Source organism: Danio rerio, chromosome 24 (genome assembly GCF_052040795.2).
Source record: "Danio rerio strain M-AB ecotype USA chromosome 24, GRCz13ab, whole genome shotgun sequence".
NCBI lineage: Eukaryota > Metazoa > Chordata > Actinopteri > Cypriniformes > Danionidae > Danio > Danio rerio.
This window is the reverse complement of record NC_141044.1, coordinates 26,643,418-26,665,000: the sequence shown is the minus strand read 5'-3', so window position 1 is coordinate 26,665,000 and position 21,583 is coordinate 26,643,418. Positions and strand designations below refer to the sequence as shown.

Sequence of the window (21,583 nt, the reverse complement as noted above, 5' to 3'; positions counted from 1 at the left end):
TAGTAAAGCACAAAGTGTCTTCTTCCTAATGATACCAATTTTTTTTTGTAGCCCACAGGGGTTAAGAACTATTGCTGTTTAAAGTTAGATAGGTGTAAATCCCCAGAAGTGAGTGCTGGCTAACAGGATAAATCACCCAACCACCTAATATAAATGTGACAAAATCGGCATGACATTTTTAAATAACCCAAATCTTTATTAAAGACACTGTGACAAATATAATGTCAAAAAGTCACAACAACTAATATTTTTGATTTCACTTATTATTATTATACAAACTTTAACAGGGTGTCCACATGGTCTTAAAAAGTTTTAAAAGTTGATAAATCAATTATGAGAAAATTAAGACCCTTAAAAGGTATTAAAAAGTCTTAATCACGTTTTTATGAAGTCTTGAGTTTTGTTCCAGCATTGTCCAAAGTGTTTGATTCTGTTCCTCTGTTCAGGTGATGTCAGTGATGTCACATAATTTGCGACAAACGTGTGAAGGTGATGTGATGCTCCCTGTATCAAACCTTAGAGCAAAACAGGCAACAAAATGGGAAAATGTAAGTTTGCATACTCCTGGTTGGAGAAAGACGAGTTTAAACAGAGGCTGAAGCCTGTCGCTGAAAACAACCATGTACATGAAATTTATTCTTTCAAGCTTTGTTTCATCCAAGCTTATCTGAGTTCTGTTGCATGGTTGTGCTCCATTCATTTATTTAACTACAACTTTATTAACAACTGTTTATTAAGTTAAAGGTTTTATATTGATTAGTGCTTGTTGAGGCTTTAAAAAGTGTTAAAAAAGTATTTAAATTACCTTTGGGATACCTGCGTACCCTGTTCAAGTTAATATTCTTAGTCAGTCTGATTGATTAATGTTAGATCACTAGTAAATTTTGTGTGTGTGGGTGTGTGTGTGTGTGTGTGTGTGTATCAAGCCCATGTGACTCTCTTTGGTCTCCTCTATAAGTTATTGTGCTTTTATATTTTGCCCTGTGTACCCATTTAAAAAAATGTTTGCTGTTTGATTGTCAACTTAACTGCCCCAAATTAAAATTCATTTTATTTTGAATCCACTTAAATTAGTAAAAACAAATAATCTAAAAGTAATTCCTTAATGTTGTCCAAACACAAATCGATTATGTGGAATTCAGCATTTTTTACAGTGTAGTGAATGAATACTGAGCTAAAATGATGACATATGACTTTTGTATTATATGTTTAGGCAATATATGCTGATCACACTATCAAAATTGAGTTTTTGTTTATTCACTCCTAGTATTTACCGCATTGTGAAAAGCGTAACGTATGTGAGACTCAAATTATAGTACATTTTACATTGATTCATGAGATACTTGCCTTTATGTGGATGTTGGTGCATTGTTTATTGTTTCTCGGTGTTCTGTGACAGAGGCAGGTAAAGATAGCATTGTGGGTCTCTCTCGCTCGCTTTTTTTTGGTCTGATTTGAACCTGCTTTGAAAATAGCAGTAATCATTGTATTTATGGTGAAATGGCCTGCCATAGGGACATAAGAGAGGCAAGCTCAGTCTGGGGTAGAGATGTAAAATAGGCTCCAACAAGTAATTTTATGTGCTACGTTTTAGCTTGTCATCATATTACGGGCTGCTGTAGTGGGACGCCGGAGCTGGAAGAGCCGAATGCAGAGCCTATCATTGTGCACGCTGAGCTGGGGAGGCAATTGGGAGGGAACGCAGCGGGACGCTTTGATGTAGATTGACAGATTAATCATTTCCAGCGTCCTGTGTTCCTTCCGACCTTGACAGCACCAGAGCCTCTCAGAGAAAAAGAAGAAAAAAAAAATGAAAGAACCCAAAGGAAGCGAGAGAGGCAAAAGGGTACAATAAATTCAGGCGTTTTCATCCTATAATGTCCAGGAATTAAAAGCAATAGAAGTCATGATAAGCCGTTCTCAGAAAGACTCTTTCCAATTACTTGCTGGTCTTTTTTTTTTTTTTTTGTATAACAGCTTTTCAGTCCGGATCTGTCAGAGAGGCGATTTGTATTTAATGTGATGTGATATGTGTTTAAGGTGCAGTTCCTATTGTAGATGAACATTTTAATCTTTAAACTGTGAGGGATTTTTCACCTCATCCATTAGTGTAGATGTTTGGTAAATCAAAGATTTGATGTTCACTTATTTGTAGTTAAGTTTAAAAATTTAAATTTAACGTTAGTCAATAATGTTACTGTAGAACTGTAGCATTTTAATTATTTAATTGCACTATGTAGAGTGTTATAAGGTCTCAGTGATGACAAACAGTGGACCTTGTTCGCATGCAGGTCATGAATAGAATGCCAAACAGTGTAAAACAATAGAAATAAATCAACAAAACTCTGAAGTCTGGTAATTCATCAACAATAATGCTCCAAAAGCCAAAACATAGCAAACAGTAGATTAATATATAGTGTTACTATATATACAGCAATACAACAGACGAGAGATGTGTGAGTGTGATTTATCTTAATTTCTGGGTTTAGCAGTAGTTTAAATGTCCACTGAGAAAAGCCACTGTTTTTGACTGCAAATGACACTGGCTTCTTCCAAAAGATAATAAAACAATGTGCAAGAAGCATTGTCTCTTATTTACATTTTAACAAAAAGTAGCGTCCAAAATTATTCATACCCCTTGCAAATGGTCATAGTCTATGGGAAAATCAAAAGTTGTATACCGTTCTAAATAGTCCAAGTTGTTCTAAAGCATCCTTATAAACTCAACAGGTGAAAAACAGAAGCATTCTGCTGTTGGTTTGTGGACAGTCATCATGGCTAAGACTCAATGAGGACACACGGCTGCACATTATGGCTCCTCGCAAGTCAGGAAAGGGCTATAAATGCTAAAATGTTTATGCTTTGAAATGGGTCAAGAGGATAGTGAGAGAGGTAAAAAAAGAATCCAAGGATCACCACCAAGGCCATTCTAATGGTCTGGGCTTTAGTGGTGGCAACATCTTAAAGCAGACAGTTCCATGGAAACTACACACCGCTGGGTTCCACGGATGAGGACCAAGGAGGACACCGCTTCTCCAGAGAAGACACATAAAAGCCCACTTGATGTTTGCAAATGCTCATCTGGACAAATAAGACTTCGAGTCTTCTGTTTTATAGTCAGATGTAACAAAAATGCAATTGTTTGGCCACAATGATGTATCATTCATTTAGTAAAAAAGGAGATGCCTTCAACTCTAAGGAACTTATGTTTTGGGGGTGTTTTGCAGCTTGGACCAGGGAAGCTTGGCCCTTGGGCACCAGTGGACATTACAGCATAAAAACGACCCAAAACACATACCAAAAGTGGTGAGGAAATGGTAAGCAGACAAAAACATTAACCATTTGCAGTGGGCCGTCCAGAGTCCTGGCCTACATCCAATTGAGAATCTGTGGAGGGAGCTAAAGTTCAGGGTGATGGCAAGGAGATATTCTAAACCAGTGGTCCCCAACCACAGGGCCGCGGACCGGTACTGGTCTGTGGAACAATTGGTACCGGGCCACATAAGAAATCATAAATTATTTCTGTAGAAAATATTCCCCCCGCGACTTGGCTTCTTCCACTCTATATAGCTAAGTGGTGGTTGTTGATAGTTTAAAGTTATAAAACAGGTATTATAGAGTCCAAATCAGCAGAACATTTAAGGATTGTGCATATATGTGTGCATGTATCGCTAAGTAAATACCCAAAATCATTGCAATATGTATCTATATGGAGTTTCACATAATCATACTCATTATGGCTGTAACATGCCAATGCATACATTTAATTCGGCTATACGGTTGTATTATTGTTAATATGTTCGTCAGTTGAAATGTTTGGCACAGATATTATGTATTTGATGCATATAAACCTTGATTGAAACATAATCAGACCGTGATAGTGCAACTAGCGCATGTGCACTGTTCATGATTAACCTGGATGCAAGAGCGCAGTAGCTGTGTTCTATAGCCTACAGCTAATCTGTGGCATTTTGGAGTGAATTACAGTTTTAAAGCAAGTTTTTAATTATATTTTATCTTAAAATAAACAAATACATTTATAGCTATGGTATATCAGTGTATAATTTCACTCATCAGGGAAATGGAGGCAACTTTAATGGTTTGTGAGCCCAATTAAGTGCACACAGCATACCATATTATCTGATAATTGTTGGAAATAGTTCCAAAAGACTATTGACTGTGGAAAGCCACATAAAACAACGCAAAAGTATGATATATATGCCGAGTTCAGCAGCTAACTAGCCAGAATGACATGGCGGCATCCAACGAGACCTAGCTGTCATTTAAGTGGCCAAGCTCTTAATAATGCAGACTTATTGTAACTTACCCTTATTATGAAGGGTAAAATTAGCTATATGCCTCAAAACCATCTTTTGTACCAGGCTTTAAACATGTTATTATCTGCTGTAAAATTGGCCAATTTAGCATTGCAGTCAGTGTACAGGTGGACTTCCTGGAGCCAGCCCCTCAAGGCGAGTTAATGAATTGCAGTTTCAGTTACCAATGTATTGGCTTCACAAGTGAGAGCGGGAGGTTGTTGCTTGATTTTCACTATGAAATCATATTGTAATATTTACATAGTTTTTTGTTTGTGCGTTTTATGTTGTTTATATATATATTTTACTAATTCATGAACTAACACTGCATCAATAGATGCTGGTAACGGTTTAATGAAATATGAGTCACAAGTTGTCACAGGAGACGCATTTAGGACGCCCATAACTATACCGGATCCTTCATGCAAGAGCAGAGCAGATCAGCTTCAGCAAATCATAATAGCTTATATTCTCTCTCCTGCCACTTGTCACAACCAACCCTGGGTGCTGTTTATAAGGCCTACTGTGCATACCAAACCCCCTTCCTTTAGCCACACAACACGCTTTATTTCCAGATCCTCTTTCAATGACACCCTTGCATCTCTTTTCTTTCAACCGGGCAATCCCTGGCACCGTAACCTTTGACAGGTATTCAATAACAGTCTTTACGACAACAAGCCAGGGGGCACTACACCACAGGCTGGCGCGAGGCGAAGAAGATGTCATGTTTAGTTTGTGTTTAAGTAACCTCTTCGCTCTCCTGTTGTGATAGATGGCTCTTCTGGACGCAGACACATGCCAATATTAATGGAAAGCAGATCAAGACCCTTCAATATGTTGGATATGTAAAGCTCCCCGCTCAGGGCTAACTCATCAAGGTTATGGATTTTGGGTGAAGTGCGATGCTCATGCCCTCGATTGAGATTTCGTACGATTTAACACGGCCCGTGTCAGACGCGTTGAGACGGATCTTTATGCGGCCCATTGATTGGGGGAAGTCAAACAGTATTGAGTCGTACACGAGTCCTTGTGAATGTTATAATAGCACAGCGACAGTTGAGGGAAGAAATAAAGCCGGAGAAAGAAGCATAATTGACTATTGCATTTGTCCTGGCCCCGGGTCCTCGCTCTATCATTAAGAATCAGTGCATGTTAGTGTCATTATGCAAAAAGCTGGCAGATGGTGGTGATCACTGCCTGGTGTGTTTGCCCAAACAAAGAGTCTATTAAAGCAGACTAAATCACTCACTCACTCACTCACTCGTACACACACACATACACACAAGCACACACACACACACAGAGCTGCCAGCAACAGCCATCACCCACTACTTCCTAGCTGTGATTCATAATCTATATTGATGCCTCAGAGACAGCAGGCTATTGATCTAGCCCTGTCTATAATCCTGTACCATATCCACAGCTTGTTAGACATCTGTGGGAATATAAACCGGGTTTTCCATGCAACTTGGAGAGCCCGGGAAAGGCAGAGGGCTGGTGTGAGAGACGCCCACCAGTATCCAGTTCAGCCACAGCACGAGAAACTTATCCTCTGCCGAGTGTTTCTGGAAAATAGGATATCCTCCAAAACTCCTCCATTCCCTCTGAGGGGGAAGTTTGGGGTTCAGAGATATATAGCGCAGATTGGCTGTGCTGAAAGCGTAATGAGTGTGGTAATGTTGAAGAACCGTTACAGTCTTAGCAGCTCTGGGAAGATGGACTTTTTCATACCTGTCATGAAAAGGGATTCAACTGAACTGTGGATTTGCAGGTGGAAAGTAATGGAAAATTAGATGGTAACTTTATAAATGAATTATTCATTGTTTCTATATTTTGTGGCTGAATATGTGAGGAATCTAACTTTTTATATCATATGTGTTAGCGCTGGGCGATATTGCAATGTCATGCAATATCATGTTTAATAAAAAAATTATTGAATATATTTTCACAATACATTTAGGAATATTAGGATTTTTTTGTTATATAATCAATTTAATTTCACCAACATTACTAAGAAAAATAGTTTTAAAAGTCAAAAATATTTAATCTAAATGTCTCATCTCTTTATAATAAAATAAACAAGTGTTAAACTTGATAAATAAAATGTTATAAAGTGTGTGCAATGGTAAAGCTTGATCAACATCTGTAAGGTGTCAATAATAAAGATACCTCAAACTCTGTCAACAAAACAAATAATGCTAATCCAATCTGAGCTTTCAAGTAAAGGAACTAACCATCATTATTCAAATACATATTATAACATTATAAATTGTAAAGTTGAATGACTATTACCCTTTATGCTAAAAAAATCTTTCAGATGGGGAGCTAGTGGCTGTGATGCACAAGAGAGAAACCAAAAAGCCACTCTGGCGACCTCCCTACAATCTTTTTATTTACAATCTCCTCACTGCTGCTTCCTAAAATATGCAGGAAGGTAAGTCTCCAGAAAAAGGGTTAAGCACCCCTGTGCTACTGGGTTATTATTATAAATTATTGTAAGTGATTATTATAATAAAATATTTAATTCCAACATTTTATATAGATATACATTTATAAAAACAGCCAAGGATATACCAGTGTTCATATCATACTTGTTTTCATATACAAAATGCATTTTTCCCCCAAGTAGTGCAAAATTCCAAATACTTGCAATTTTAGTAGGAATGTAATGATTTACCTGAATCACGATACTAATCTCACGATACACAATTATCTGAAGATTATCTGAGACATATTTAAGGTGAACAAGAGCCTTTCATTTTTTCTTAAATGCTGCATGCCTTTTTTTTTTATAAAATAAAATGACTAAATTGCAATTTTACAACAAATTCCAAATAAAAAAGTGAATAATACAAACTAAAGAAGACTCTTTAATATAAACAAACTAAAACTTTGTCTGTGCAGCTAAATTACAAATTTAAAATGAATTGCAAATCAAAAATGAACAATACAAACTAATACTGTGACTGTGCTGGGATTTGGCATTTTTTAAAAAAGAAATATCTGCATATCTGTTTTCTGGTATAGGCTGAGGTCTTTGCACATTTACAATGTCACCTGCTGATGAAAAAACTCTTTCATTGGGGTCTGAGATGGCTGGTGTGGAGAGGAAAGTCTTTACTAAACCAGAGAGCAGTGTGTACAATAAGCCCTCTGCTCCAGGGGGCTAGCCTCTGGCATAAAATACTAAATATAATAATATAATATAATATAATATAATATAATATAATATAATATAATATAATATAATATAATATAATGTAGTATAATATAATATAATATAATATAATATAATATAATATAATATAATATAATATAATATAGTTATTAAAAATGCAGAAACTATATTAAAAATTAGAGGGTAAAAAGGAACTAATACCTGGTTCTGTAACAGCACAGCTTTCTCTTGCAGTCTAAAAAATGTCTTCACAATTTCGTTATGAAAACACTGATGCACCGTATGATCTCAGTGTGAACCGTGTAAATGTAAGCACTTGTCGTAGCAAGCGTAAATGCCAATCCTCTGGTCCACGTGGTTTGTTTGGCCTATTAATAGCTTTTTGCGTATAGAAATCTGTGACTAAAGTTTTTCACTGTGCTGTATCATATTCGTTGTTCTGTTATCTCTTGCTCGCCGCTGATGTGCAGGTAACATGAGTTTGCGTCTGTAACACAGCGCCCCCTCTTTTCAAAACATGTATTATGATTAATTTAGTGCTACATTTCTACCGGTTTGAATTGTTACATATTTGAAGCGATTTTCAACCGGCTCTTAGTGTATCATTACATCCTCAATTTCCAGATAAGTAGATTTTACCTTTGTTAAATATTATTGACTATTACTATTAATATTATTAACTATTTCTAATTACGTCTACATTAGTTTAATATGAATATATTTCTTTATCTAAATGTTGTTTATCTGTAATATAATGTGATATATCTGTTTATATAATGTGATTTATTATAGTATGTTTGTTAAATGTCAATGAGCACAACTGCACAGCATTACCAATATATTTTTGTGTATCTGATTTATAAGTTAGTCAGTGCTGCTGTTGATCTCTTTAGTGTCTTGTAAGACCTCTTATTATTTTGCCTATATTACGCCATCATCTTCTAATGAAATATTCCACTGGAGAACATCTTTCTCTTTGTGTTTGCTGTATTCTCATTATCTTTGTGAAGGGACCGTATTAGCAATTGTTTTTTATCTGAGATGGGTTTGAGCAATTGAAGCACAGTGTAATGAAAAGTATTTGTCCTGTGTTTGCATGTGGGCTAAAAGGAAGCCTATTGTTCTACTGTCAGGCTGTAATTTCCTCAGTCCACTACAGTCGAAAGACAAATGATGAAACGGGTCGAACAAGGGTGCTTAACCCAATCACATATAGAGCTCTGAGAGAAGACTGACTACAACTGTGACCTTCATTAAGCGTACAAATAATTAGTTGACCTTAGCTAATAAGCATTTCCCAAAATAACACAGGCTGTAAAGACTGAAGTGAAAAACAGCCTGACATGCTACGTCATCACTGTAAATAACTGCTGGGGGGTATGAAAAAGGGCATTTGAGGGACTGTTAAAGGTTTGAGATTTGGGTATTACTTTTTTTTTTTTCAAATGGCGCACAAGTGTACAGTCCATTTCTAGGATTCAAGAACCTCACAGAAAAAAAGTGTGAGTGAGAATGCATTATCAATATGACAACATGACTATGATGTTCTTTTTAGAGTACACTATGGATGCCTCTGCAATAGTTTATAAAAACTGTTTTATTTTCTTTATTTATGGGCACACACAAAGCATTCACATCACATTAGAAATTTGGAATAAAGCAGACTAATTTTACATTGATTTTCTGAACATTTTCACAACAATGACATACTTAAATACTGCAACATTTTGTGTAAAGAAGTGGCCAGATAAGAAATGTCTTCAATTTCTAACTGCATCCTTTTTTATTTTGAAGAGAACCAACATTTTAATAATTAGGCCAAAAACAAGTCAAGTACTCAAAACTGTCATTTAGGGTCCTATCATACACCCAGCTCAATAAGGCACAAGATGCGTTTGCCCCAATGTGTTGCTATTTTCAGACCAGTGCAATCCTAATTTTCCTATTCTACGTCACGTTATTTAAATAGCAAATCCATTTGCGTCACTTTTTGGGCTTAGGGGTGTTCCGGTCTAGAAAAGAGGTGTGTTAAGTCGCATTGTTGGTGTATTGCTATTTCAAGAACCTAAAATAGACTGTGCAATAGACCAGCTGAAAGCAGCTCTAAAGTCCAGCACAGAGTGCGTTAGTTTTGTGCCTCACTTACACATTGCTTAAAACACGCAGGATGTACAGCAATATATTAGTATCTTTACAAATGAAAAAGAACTAAAGGAATAAATTATTACAAAAATTATTATTTTCAATATAAATATAATAACCACTTTCTCCATGCCTTCCTCATCTCATCGGGCTTTTGTCAGTTTATTCACGACAACTTGCTTTTCATTCATTCATTTGTTTAGTCCCTTTATTAATTTGGAGTTGCCACAGCGGAATGAACCTCCAACTTATCCAGTATATGCTTCCAGCTGTAACCCTTCACTGGAAAACCCATACACACTCATTCACACACATACACTACAGACAATTTTAGCTTACCCAATTCACCTTTACCACATGTTTTTTTTTTTTTGGACTTGTACGCCAACATGGGAAGAACATGCAAACTTCACACAGAAATGCCAACTGACCCAGCCGAGGCTTATAAAAACTAGCTTATATTTGTTCAGCTGGCAGGTTTTGGACCATATGGAGCATAAGAATATGACGTGTGTTTGGATATAACTTTTTGAACTCACTTTGTTATAATTGTTCATTTATTTGTTTGCTGGAAATTAGAACTGAATTTACAAATAGTTTTGAAACAAATCTTTGCGATTACCAAAGTAACTTTATTATGTAGGCTAATGGATGTCTTCAGTTCAGTGTACAACACCGTTTCCTTATCCACGAAAGAGAGAAAGAGAAAGAGAAAGAAAAAGTAAAGGCTGATTGGAGGAGGCTCATTCTTTATCCTTGCACTGCAGATGATCTGTTAAACTGTTTTCTCACTAGTGAAGCGTTCAGTTTTTCCACTCACAAAGTCCGACATGTAAATAATAAATGTGTCATGGCGCGACACAACTGACTCTTAAAGGGAATAAGAGATGAGACTCTGATTGGTTTATTCTCAAAGAACACCAAAAACTCATTAAGAGAATAAGCACAACACTATTAGACCATGCGCTGTAGTGCAGAGCTTATTTTTCCGTCCTTAAAATAGCAAAAGTGGATTCAGACATGCCCTTAATGCTTTTGCACCCTGTGCTTTGGACTTTGCACCTATATTGTTAAAATAGAGCCCTTAGTGTTTAACTGCACTACATTGCCAAATAGAAATATTAAGAAATGAATAAAAATGATGAAATAAATTCATTAAAATGATAAAAACACAAAATACTGAAATCTAAATAAAAAATGAAGTTGAATATAGTAAATTAAACTAAAATAACATTTATAGTTGTTCTGTATGGAAGTAACTCACAGTAGACATTTTAAGAAAAAGAAACTGTTTTCATGCAGTGAACATCAGTGGGGTTTGTTTGTGTGCTCTGCAGATAAACCAAGTGTTTACAGGACAAGTTTGAAATGATCTGATTCTGATAAGGAAATGTCATTCATTTTTGTAGTGAACTTTTCCTTTAAAAAAAATTTTAGACATTAAAAAGAAGAGATGTACAAGCTTCTTAACCAATTTAGCTGCTATTTCAAATATTTTTCTTTTAGCATGTTTCAAAGAGTAATTGGCTGTACTTCGCAAGACATGCATTGTTTAATTACATGTTTTCATAAGCGGCAGAATGACATCAGGCATTGCCATCATATTTGCGTCTCTAAATTCTTAGATGAGCATTGAAGGGTCCTTGGAAACTTATGGGAGTGCATTTCCCATAAGAGGAGTAATTGTCTCTTTGAGTTGGTTCTGTTTTCATGGTTCTTAATTAACCAAATAGACCTTCCCTTCCTCTCTTCTCGGAAGATAATTTGATAGGAAAAGTGATCTGTTCTAGTTAGGTCTGAAAACAATTATATGAAATTGCTGCTTTTGGTCTACATTTGCTTGTCACTGCTTCTCCCCCATGCCGGTCCAATCTAAGACCATCTGAGCAAATAAAATGATATTTACCTCATCTTCTGTTACAAGCTTTCAAAATTACATGGCTTCAGGAAAAATCAATACCAAATAGCAGCTTAGCTGCTGATATATACTTAGGGAGCATGCTAACTTTTCCTGCGTTTGTTCTCAGTCTCCCGACTTCACTCCGCCCCTGAAGAGAAGGAAAAAAGGATTTACACCATGAAAAGTCTCTCAATGACATGCCGAGGAGATGCTTATAAACTGCCCACGCTTGCTAGCGTAAAGCAGGGCGCCTGTCCAAGCGGCTAACCTTTAGCATGGGAAGGCTGCACTACACGTCTCTCAAAGTTCAGGCAGAGGAAGGGCTGCTGACCCGTCGGATGATTTGAAGACTCAAATACCACTTTCATTTATTATTTATCCCCGGCAGGACGAGGGGGAGGAATGGGAGCATCATACCTGAGTTGGTAATGTAAAGAAATGGCCATTTCTAGGAGGATTGACCTCAGGGAATCAAATCCCGTTAAAGGCCTAGGAAAATTGCTTAATATCCAGGGCTTAAATAAGTTGTGGATCAAAACATTTGGTCATGATGAAGGGGAAATGGCACACACCGGACATCAGAAAGAGGCACATATTTCTTTTCCTTGACACTTATTTTTACGCTTAAAAAGTCATTGGAAGGTTGCTGAGGAGTAAGTGGCTGGCTGAATATCATATTTCAGAGAATCTGTTCAATTTGCAAGGATATGGAATGTAAAACCCAGCCATTGTTTTGTTTCACATCGTACCTTCAGCCCACGGGCACCTCTGGGTGTCATAAGATGCAATTATCTTCTCTCGCTTTCCCTCTCTCTCTCTCTCTCTGTTGATGCTCTTGGGAAGGTAATGAACCTGTGTAATTGCAGCAGAGTGTAATGATGCATGTATGTATGAGCCATGGCTTTGTGTTCGCTGTTGAATTTTTATCAATAAGGGAGATTGGATTAATATTTCAAAGTTAATGTTTTTGTTCAAGACTTTGCACGAAAATAAACATGATTAAGTTTCACAGACGCTTGTGCAAAAATAACAGATCTTTTTAATTATGCCCTTAATAGCTTTATAGATTTTTGAAAGATAAATTCTTATTGGCATTTTTGTAATTATAGGTCTTTATTGCTTTTATGAAAATAATGGTCAAGGCTCATTCATTCTTTGTTAAGTCCATGGGCAAGAAACATTTCCATGTGTCCTAAGCAAAAACAATTTCACTGCAATGATTTATTCCTTTCATCTATCTATCTATCTATCTATCTATCTATCTATCTATCTATCTATCTATCTATCTATCTATCTATCTATCTGTCTGTCTGTCTGTCTGTCTGTCTGTCTGTCTGTCTGTCTGTCTGTCTGTCTGTCTGTCTGTCTGTCTGTCTGTCTGTCTGTCTGTCTGCCTGCCTTGCCTGCCTGCCTGTCTGTCTGTCTGTCATCAATATATCTTCATTTGTCTGTCTGTCATTCTATTTTTTTCTGTCTTTTTATCTATTATTTTCTATCGTTATCTGTTTTTATTCTTTCAAACATTCTGCCTTTTGTCCATTCTTTCCTCATCGCTCCATCTACCCATAAGTCTGTCTGTTGTTCTGTCTCTCTGTCTGTTGTTCTCCTATCTTTCGATCTGACTGTGGTTCAGTCTGTCTCTTCATCTTTGTCTGTTGCAGATTTAAATGATATTTTGCCACATGTCACAAAAGAAAACAACCACAACAACAATAGTATATTTCAGTTGATCCGTCCTTTAACTCAGCCATCAGAGAAAAGAAAACCAATTAAACTTTTGTATTGCTGGAATGAATTTGATTGAGAGGGAAGTATGCATTGATTTAGCCCTGAACTCCCTGATGAACTTGGTTTGGCATGGCCGTACATGTATGTGCGGTTTTCTAGCACATTTTCAGCCCTACCGCTGCTGCGTTCGGCTACACTCCCAATATAGACAATCATCGGGAAGTGTTTTAGACCATTATAAATAAATAAATGCAAATTCCATGCCCTCTAAGAGACAGTCTACATTTTTAATAATCAAATAACAAACCCGAGTTTCCTTGTTTTTCTGTGCCAAATTGGTATGTCTAGTGGTCGACCGGCACTTATAGCTACATTGGACTTATAGTCTGCTCTTATTAGTCCACAGAAACCATTATGCTCTTCCCTTTCCTTCACACTAAAAGAAATGTTTTCCTCATAAAGAGTGCTGAGCACCTAGAATGAGCCATATTTAATGCTCCCATGAGACATTTCCTATGTTTTCCCTCGTTTAATCCAGAACCATCCTTCCTGAAAACCACCAGCATGCTTAGTTTGTTGTCTTTTGTGTGCGCGGTGTATCCAAGCGACCCATTGTATAGCCTATAATGTATATTACAGTGCTGTTTTTTGGCCAAACGTGTCTTGCAGATGTTTGCTGGCTTCCACCGAATCGTCCTGATTGCTGTGGCCTCCGGAGGGAAGTTTTTGCCATACAGTAGCGGCTACAGCCAGTGCGGTTCTATACGGGTCAAAGGAAGGTTGAGAAACTGGCTTTAGTGTTGTTTAAATCAGTTTTTTCCTTAACTAAAACTCCATTTCTTAAAGAGCTTTTCTACAGCGGGGACATAAACGCGTCACAGGAGCTCATAGGATTTCTCCACTGGCCCTCCAAAACTGGCTTGAATATGGAGGGAGCTGTTAAGACTGTAGTGTAAATACTGCTTTGGAGGACAAATCCATCCAAACCGCAGATTATAATGAAAGAAATATGCTTGAAAACTTTCTATAAAAGAGACGTACGGCTACACGTAAACCACGGGACTGTGTGGTTTGTTATTTTATTTCTCCAAAGAATTTAGAGTAGGAGGAGGGCAGTTTGAAAACACATGAAGCGTAATTGTTCTTTGAGCCTGCGCTGTTTTCAGAGTGGACGATTTGACTGCCGCACATGTTCTTGTGTAACTCAGATTCGTATTCAGTTTAGTCTCGTTATAATCAGTAACATTCAGAAGTGATGTTTAAAGTGGAAAATCTGCCATGTGGGATAAAGGCTGGATTGAAGCTGAAACGTAAAGCTGTGTAATTTTGTGCTACAAGTGTTGGATGACCAGATGTCTTTTCACTTTAGGTTCAAAATAGTAACACGTAGTAAAACAAAACCTGATTAGTTACATGTGGTATTTTTTCACCAAAAGAGGGTGCTGTTGCTTGTAGCATCATCAAATCGTATTATAATTTGTCTTCCTCTAATGATAATGACCACATAATAAAGTCCCTAATGTATGTAATGCCATTACTTTTTAATTTTTAAAGAGATTAAAACAATATTTCCATGATTTAAAATTCATCCAGCTGAACTGAAAAAGTGCATACTGAAAGGTAGCTATTTTGACACAGAGTTGTTAAAACACATCTGGTAATCTTTGTTTTGTTACATTCAGATGTAGATGTTTTACATTTACTCTAAAACAATGCATGCTCAATTTGCTCCTGATATTAAATTAATCTATAGTCATCATTTAGTTATGTAGATTTTCCATAATAACTTTTTATAATGTAAAATCAAGCAGATTAATAAATTAATATCTGAATAAATGAAAGGTTCTGTGAAGTGTTTAGAAATTTGCATTATGCATTCAATATTTGACGTTAATCACAACTGAAACATGAAGAAAGGGTGGGACATATAGTAGATCCTCTCCTTTATAAAATAGTCAATAGTGTTTTTTTGACCCATGCTCATTATGGATACGTACCCCAGTATATATTTCTGGAGAGGGCAAAATATATCCCAGGAGCTACGTCCAGAGGTCGCTGTGAATGCTTTTTCAGGTCTCAAATTTCTCACCAATCAAGAGCCAATCATGCCTGCTCTTCTCACGTAAATCCACCAGGCCGCTGTCGACTGACTGATTGATTGATTGACTGACTGACTGACCGATTACCCTACTCACCCTCTTCCCTAAAACCAACCGACAGTGTTTTCAAAAGCAATTCAGAAAAAAGAAAAACCCTGGCCGCTGCTTGATTTTTACTGTTTTCAGATGTTACCACATTCTCACCCGGTTATTTACTTGTTTATTTTCTTTTTTTCCTTTTGTTTTTATTTTACCTAAATTCTGGAACCATTCTTCCCTGGACCCAGACCTGAACCTTGCCATTGACTCCGCTCCTTGTCTTGCGTCGTTTCAAGCCGTCCTCATGAAGGTAAGTGGTCAACCTGTAACAGCAAAAGGAACAAATGCCGTCAGTAGCATTATACCGCCCCCTAACGTTCGTTTGTTTAAATAATGCAGCCATACCAACTCCCGGCTACATAATTCGCTCTCTTCAGAAATGTATACAGGGGTACGTATTAACAATGAGCCTGTATTGGTTTTGTTTAATGACAGCTCGGCCAGTGAGAATGATTGAGCTCAAGCACATCGAATGAAACTCAAATTAGAAGCGTCTTGAAGGGGCGGGGCATGTCAGATACTAGAAACCATTTGTTTGGTCAAGATTTGAAACTGAATAATAAGGTGGCGTGAATTTTTTTTTTATATATATTTATATCCACTCAAATTTTGTCACTGTTTTTGTAGCACACTAGCCAACATACTGATACTAACATCTAAAAAAAAGTAATGTGAATGTAAATTGTACTGTAGTGTGTAATGTAATTAATGAAAAAAAATACTTACATTCGTGACAGATAACAATGTGAATTAGTTTTATTGTGTTTCCTACTGAATTTTTTTTCTTCTTCATTTATTTATTCATTCATTTTCCTTTGGCTTTATCTTATTATTTATCAGGGGTATCCACAGCGGAATGAACCGTTAACTTGTTCAGCATATGTATTACACAGAGAATGCCCTTCCAGCTGCAACCCAGTGCTGGGAAACTTCCATAAATACTCATTCACACTCATACACTGGCCAATTTCACGAGTTCACATGATTGGCACCCTAACTTGTGTTGTTCCCATTGTGCAGCCGTTGTGATTGTGATGTTTGTCTGTGATGAATTAGCCTCGTCAAAGACTGATCGTGCTCCTCTCAAATTTTTTTTAGGAAACATCCAACATAGGCTCATTCTAAAAACGTAGCCCTATATACGTTTCTGGAAACCTCGAATTATGTGGCCAGAAGTATGTATAACTGCATTACATTTCTTAAACGAATGGTATGGGGTGGTATGACGCCATTCCCGCTGTAACTACTTCCAAGAAACCATAATCCAAAAAATAAAAATAAACAAGTAAATAGCAGTGTAATAATGTGGTAAAATCTGAATATGTGGTAAAATCAGATGAGGCATTTTCTTTTTCTGGATTGCTTTTGAGAATTGTTGGTTGGGTTTAGGGAAGTGGGTGGATGGGTCAATTAATAAAATTGGTTGGGGTAAGGGAAGGAGGAGGGTGGGTCAGTCGATTGGTCAGTAAGTCAGTAAGTCAGTCAGTCAGTCAGTCAGTCAGTCAGTCAGTCAGTCAGTCAGTGAGTCAAACAAAGTCAACAGCGGCCAACAGCAGGCACGAATGGCACTCAAGAGAGAAATTTGAGATCTGAAAAAGCGTATATATTGGCCTCTCGTGGATTCGCGAAAACAAAAACTGCTGTAAAAAACATACCCCCTGGGACGTATCCAGAAATGTATGTAGAGGTACGTTTTTTATTCAATTCACCTATAGCCTATGAAACCGGAGCACCCGGAGAAAACCCACGTAAATTCAGGGAGAACATGCAAACTCCACACAGAAAGCCAACTGACCCAGCCAGGACTCGAACCAGCAACATTCTTGCTGTGAGGCAACAGTGCAAACCTCTGAGCCCCGCCTTTTTTAATTATTATAATTAACTATTAGTTTAACATTATAAAATGAGTGTGTTTGTGTGACAGCTTAAACAGGCTTTCTTTTATTAAAATGTGTTTTTTTTCTGTATTTGTAACTTTTTAAACATTTAAATATATTTTAGTGTGAACTTGATTCGTCATGATTTCTGTGTAAAAACATTTGTATACAATTTGTTAGCACAGCTAGTGAGCAAGTTTGACTGTTTTGAAATCTTGACAGCATTTAAACATTTCACGGAAATCAACCTGCAAACAGCTTACTTATAGTTGTCTTTGCAAATTAAGTCGGATGGCAGAAAGTATTAGCACATACATGAGCTTTAAATTCCTCCGTAAGCCATTTGAGTGAACTCATTGGCGTTGAATACACCTCTTGAAGAGTGAAAACTGGTGTGTTTTTCTTTTTCCAACTGTCGGTGTTAAAATGTCAGAGGCTCATTCAAAAACACGCCTGGAATCACTGTTTGCTTTGTGCATGTTAAGTGTTGGACGAGCACAATCACAAAATTTCGTTAAATATTGACATTTGCACACATGCGCCATATGGATTTGCTTAGAGTGAGTCAGACTAACTAAATAAAATGTTCCGTGATTTTTCTCCCTCTCCTTTTTTTTTTTTTTTTTTTAAGCTGGGAGTATTACAACCTGGATTGGGCTCCATTGTAATTGCTCCATTTCAAATATATATCTGAATGCTGTAAGGAGGCTTTGATCAGACACTGGGGATCATTTGTGCCTTTCGCCTTTATGTGGTAGTCACACAGTGTAAAGTGCAGTCCCTTTATGTCTCGGGCTTTGCTTTTCAGATGGATCTCTATATAAAAGTCATTCTCGACATGAAAGCCTCTGTTACCTGCCAATTGCACCCATAAGGAATTAAAACAGTATTGCTCTCTCAATGTATTCTGGCAGAGGCTCGGCCTGGTTATTTAGATTCCATTCTTGTCTCGGGTATAATGAATGCTCCCTTGTTAGCCTCTCTCCGAGTCCAGAACTACAGGGAGTAGAGAAGTGCTTGCTATTTTTGCACTTGACGGACTTGTAAAATATTGTACGTATTGTAATCGCAGGCGATATTGAGAAAAAATATATTTAAAAATAATTAAAAAGCATAATTTTTCCAATATGTCATGTAGATTAAAGCAAATTTGCTTACCTTCGTGCTTACACATGCACAAATACACTTGTACAGCTATTTGTATAGGGACTTGCCATTGTCGTAATGATTTTAGACTGTACAGACTGTATATTCTACCAACCCTACCTCTAAACCCAAATCTGACAGGAAAGTTTCAGCATTTTAAAGTGTTTAATAATTAAAAACTTAATTATAAATCTTAATTCTGTTTGTGATTTTTCGTTTTTCTCATGCAGAACCAATAAAATTAATAAAATACACAGGTATTGCTATACTTGTGGGGACATTTGGTTCCCACAATGAGAGAAATACTTGGTACACACACACACACACACACACACACACACACACACACACACACACACACACACACACATACAGATGTTCGTTCATTCAATCTGCCTGGACAATTTGTTCGCCCAGGTCTCATTTGTTTGAGATCCATAATTCATTTGTATTAGCTTTGGACATGTCCTTTAATGAAACCTCCATGGCCTTGAGGCCAATGGGACTCCTCCAAGTCCCTTGCGAAGGCAAAGACGCATTGACACTTAGCGTTCGCCGGTACGCCAGCTCCTAATTGGCTGCTGTGCCTGGATCTATTTTGTCATTTAAATAGCTTGCTTTCGTAAGCTTTCAATTAGCCTGAAGATTGGCACAGCTCTTTTGTCAGAGATAAATGAGCTGATATATTAAAGAGTATCCTTGGATGACAGAGGCTTCCCGTGCCACACTTCCAGACCTGCTGCCCATTGATTCTTGTCCTGGTAATTCATTGGGATCATATATCTGGCTGAACACTACCTCTTATAGGAGAAAAACTGACTTATTAACTTATGTTTTTGTAAAAATAACTTACCATTTAAGATAATTTGCCTTTTTAATTATTCATTGATTTATTTATAAAAAAATTTTTGACTTAGAAATTAATATTATTTCTGACAAATATTTAAACATATCTAGATACCTGTGAAGTGTATTTTATTAGTATATGGGTTGTTTAAATGTAAAATAACAGTATTCATACTAACACGTTATTAATCAATGTAGTTAAAAAAATAAAATAAATAAAAACTGCATTTTAATAATACACATTTTAATAATGTTTTGTTAGTTAACTTTGGTAAATGCATTAATTACATTGTAATAACAATAATTATAAGATTGAGATAAATGTTTAGGGGGTTATTCTCTTTAGATGTTAGTTAGAAAACTTTTGATTTTATTTAATGTTAGTACGTTGAAGGTTATTACTTGTGATCAGTAAAGGGATATATTAGTATTTTTATTGTCAGTTACTGTAACATTTGGTATTTGGTAAAGTTATTCATTGGATTTACTTTTTTTAAGATAAGTGGTTGTAAACAATTTATTTGGGCTGAATTTAAACAAACAAATTAAGTTTCATTTAAATTCAGCAGTAAATATACAGTAAACTGTTTGTAACAATGTTGCAGAAATCGTTTTTTTTCTTCAGTGTGATAAGTGATATAAAACATTTATATGTATAAAAGAGAAAGTTTTTTCACTTCACAACTTGAATAGAGAATTATAGAATAAAGAATATAACGTTAATAATTTTATTTTTAGAAAATAGTAGCCCAGCATAATAATGGATTGCAAAAAACAGAGATGTGACCCAAATTTCATTGATGTTTTGATAAAATGTAAGGTGAATATTCCTCAAGCAACATTTAGTTCCTATAGCGATTATACTGTTCTCTTACCCAGTAAATAAAATTACAGAAGCCTCTCGTGAAGTTTGGAGGGGGTCAGAGGTCTATATAAAAGTGATAATGTATTTAGGAACCATCCTATAATGAATGACAGGTGAACAGATCATGGACTGGTCAAGAGCAAGTAGGCAGCATAACATTTTACAAGGTCTTAACCTGCCTTCAACTCCACTCCCATAAGCCATCCACAAATAAAACAGTAGTCTTAGCCAGGCCCTCCAAGTTTGTAACATAATGGGTTCAACAACACAATGGAACTTTGCAGGGACCTCAAAAGATCACACTTCTGTTTTTTTTTTTGTTTTTTTAGAGTGTAGCAAAATTAGATAGCAGTTCAAGTTTTATCGACTTTTCCATTGACTCTACAGCATGAAGGGCAATAGAATCATGTAGTGTCGACTGTAGCAAGAGCAAAACAGCAGCTCAGTGGGATGTCAAGAAGCAGGAAATGCGATATCAGACCCCACAGTTCCTTAAAACATAACTTTCATATATATATATAAATAACAAATCTTTGCATGATAACACTTGATTACATCGTAGCACAGTATGCACATTTCTGAAAGTTGTCGGTATCTTAAACAACAGATTATTTGCAGACAATACAACAAACGAAAACTTTAAAACTTGGTCAGATGAGAATACGTTGTTCCTGTGGAGCTGAAAGCCAGTACTCCAAAATGTAATTTTCCAACAAAGAAAATAAGCCACAAGTAATCTGCTCTGTAATACCTTCCAGTCCTTAAACAAAATCCCCTGCTTTTATGACATCAGCTAGACTTTTTCACCTTTCTAATGGGATTTTGAGGGAAAATGGCTTTCTGGATCACCTCTTTCAGTCTTGCTTAGAAATACAGTAAGTTTTTTTTTATATTGAGAAGCACTTAATTGGTTTGAATGACTGATGATACATGGGTGGAACCTCGAGCCAGGTAAGTTGGTGGAGAATACAGGCAACCGCTGTAGGTGGATGGTGATGCATGAGGTCCACTGGTCAATTTCTCCCTCAGTGACACTTTCCTGACTGACTAGATTTTACCCCTGATGAATTACACTTGTCAAACAGCAGAGAGGAGATAGACCTGGAGTCTCATCCCTGATTAAAAATGAATTGAATTATTCAGAGCCCTCGTACCAAACGTCCTTACCGGATTTGTCTTTGTCAATCAGATTTTGGTTGGATTTAATGTACGATAAATGCTGTCTGTTAGCATGCTGTTTTGACAAAAGCCTTTTATGCTCTTTCCACAGAAGGAAAGCAGAGTAAATCATGCTTGTTTGTTTCCCGACTTCAAACCTGCAGGCCTAAATTGAAGGCCTTTCTAGAAAAACAAAGGCTCGCCTCGAAACGAGGCTGAACATATAGAT

General features: G+C 36.6%; 1 long non-coding RNA gene across 9 annotated transcripts in view; it reads left to right on the top strand.

Moving 5' to 3' along the window:
- The window catches only part of LOC137489241 (uncharacterized), a 327,340-nt gene that overhangs the window by 154,231 nt on the left and 151,526 nt on the right, over nt 1–21,583 (top strand). For 4 of the 9 annotated variants that reach the window (XR_015525001.1, XR_015525003.1, XR_015525006.1 and 1 more), the window contains exon 4: nt 15,651–15,712. The exons of the other annotated variants lie outside the window; for them this stretch is intronic. This is a non-coding gene — a long non-coding RNA (uncharacterized LOC137489241). The remainder of the gene's footprint in view (nt 1–15,650; nt 15,713–21,583) is intronic. 9 annotated transcript variants of the gene reach the window in all.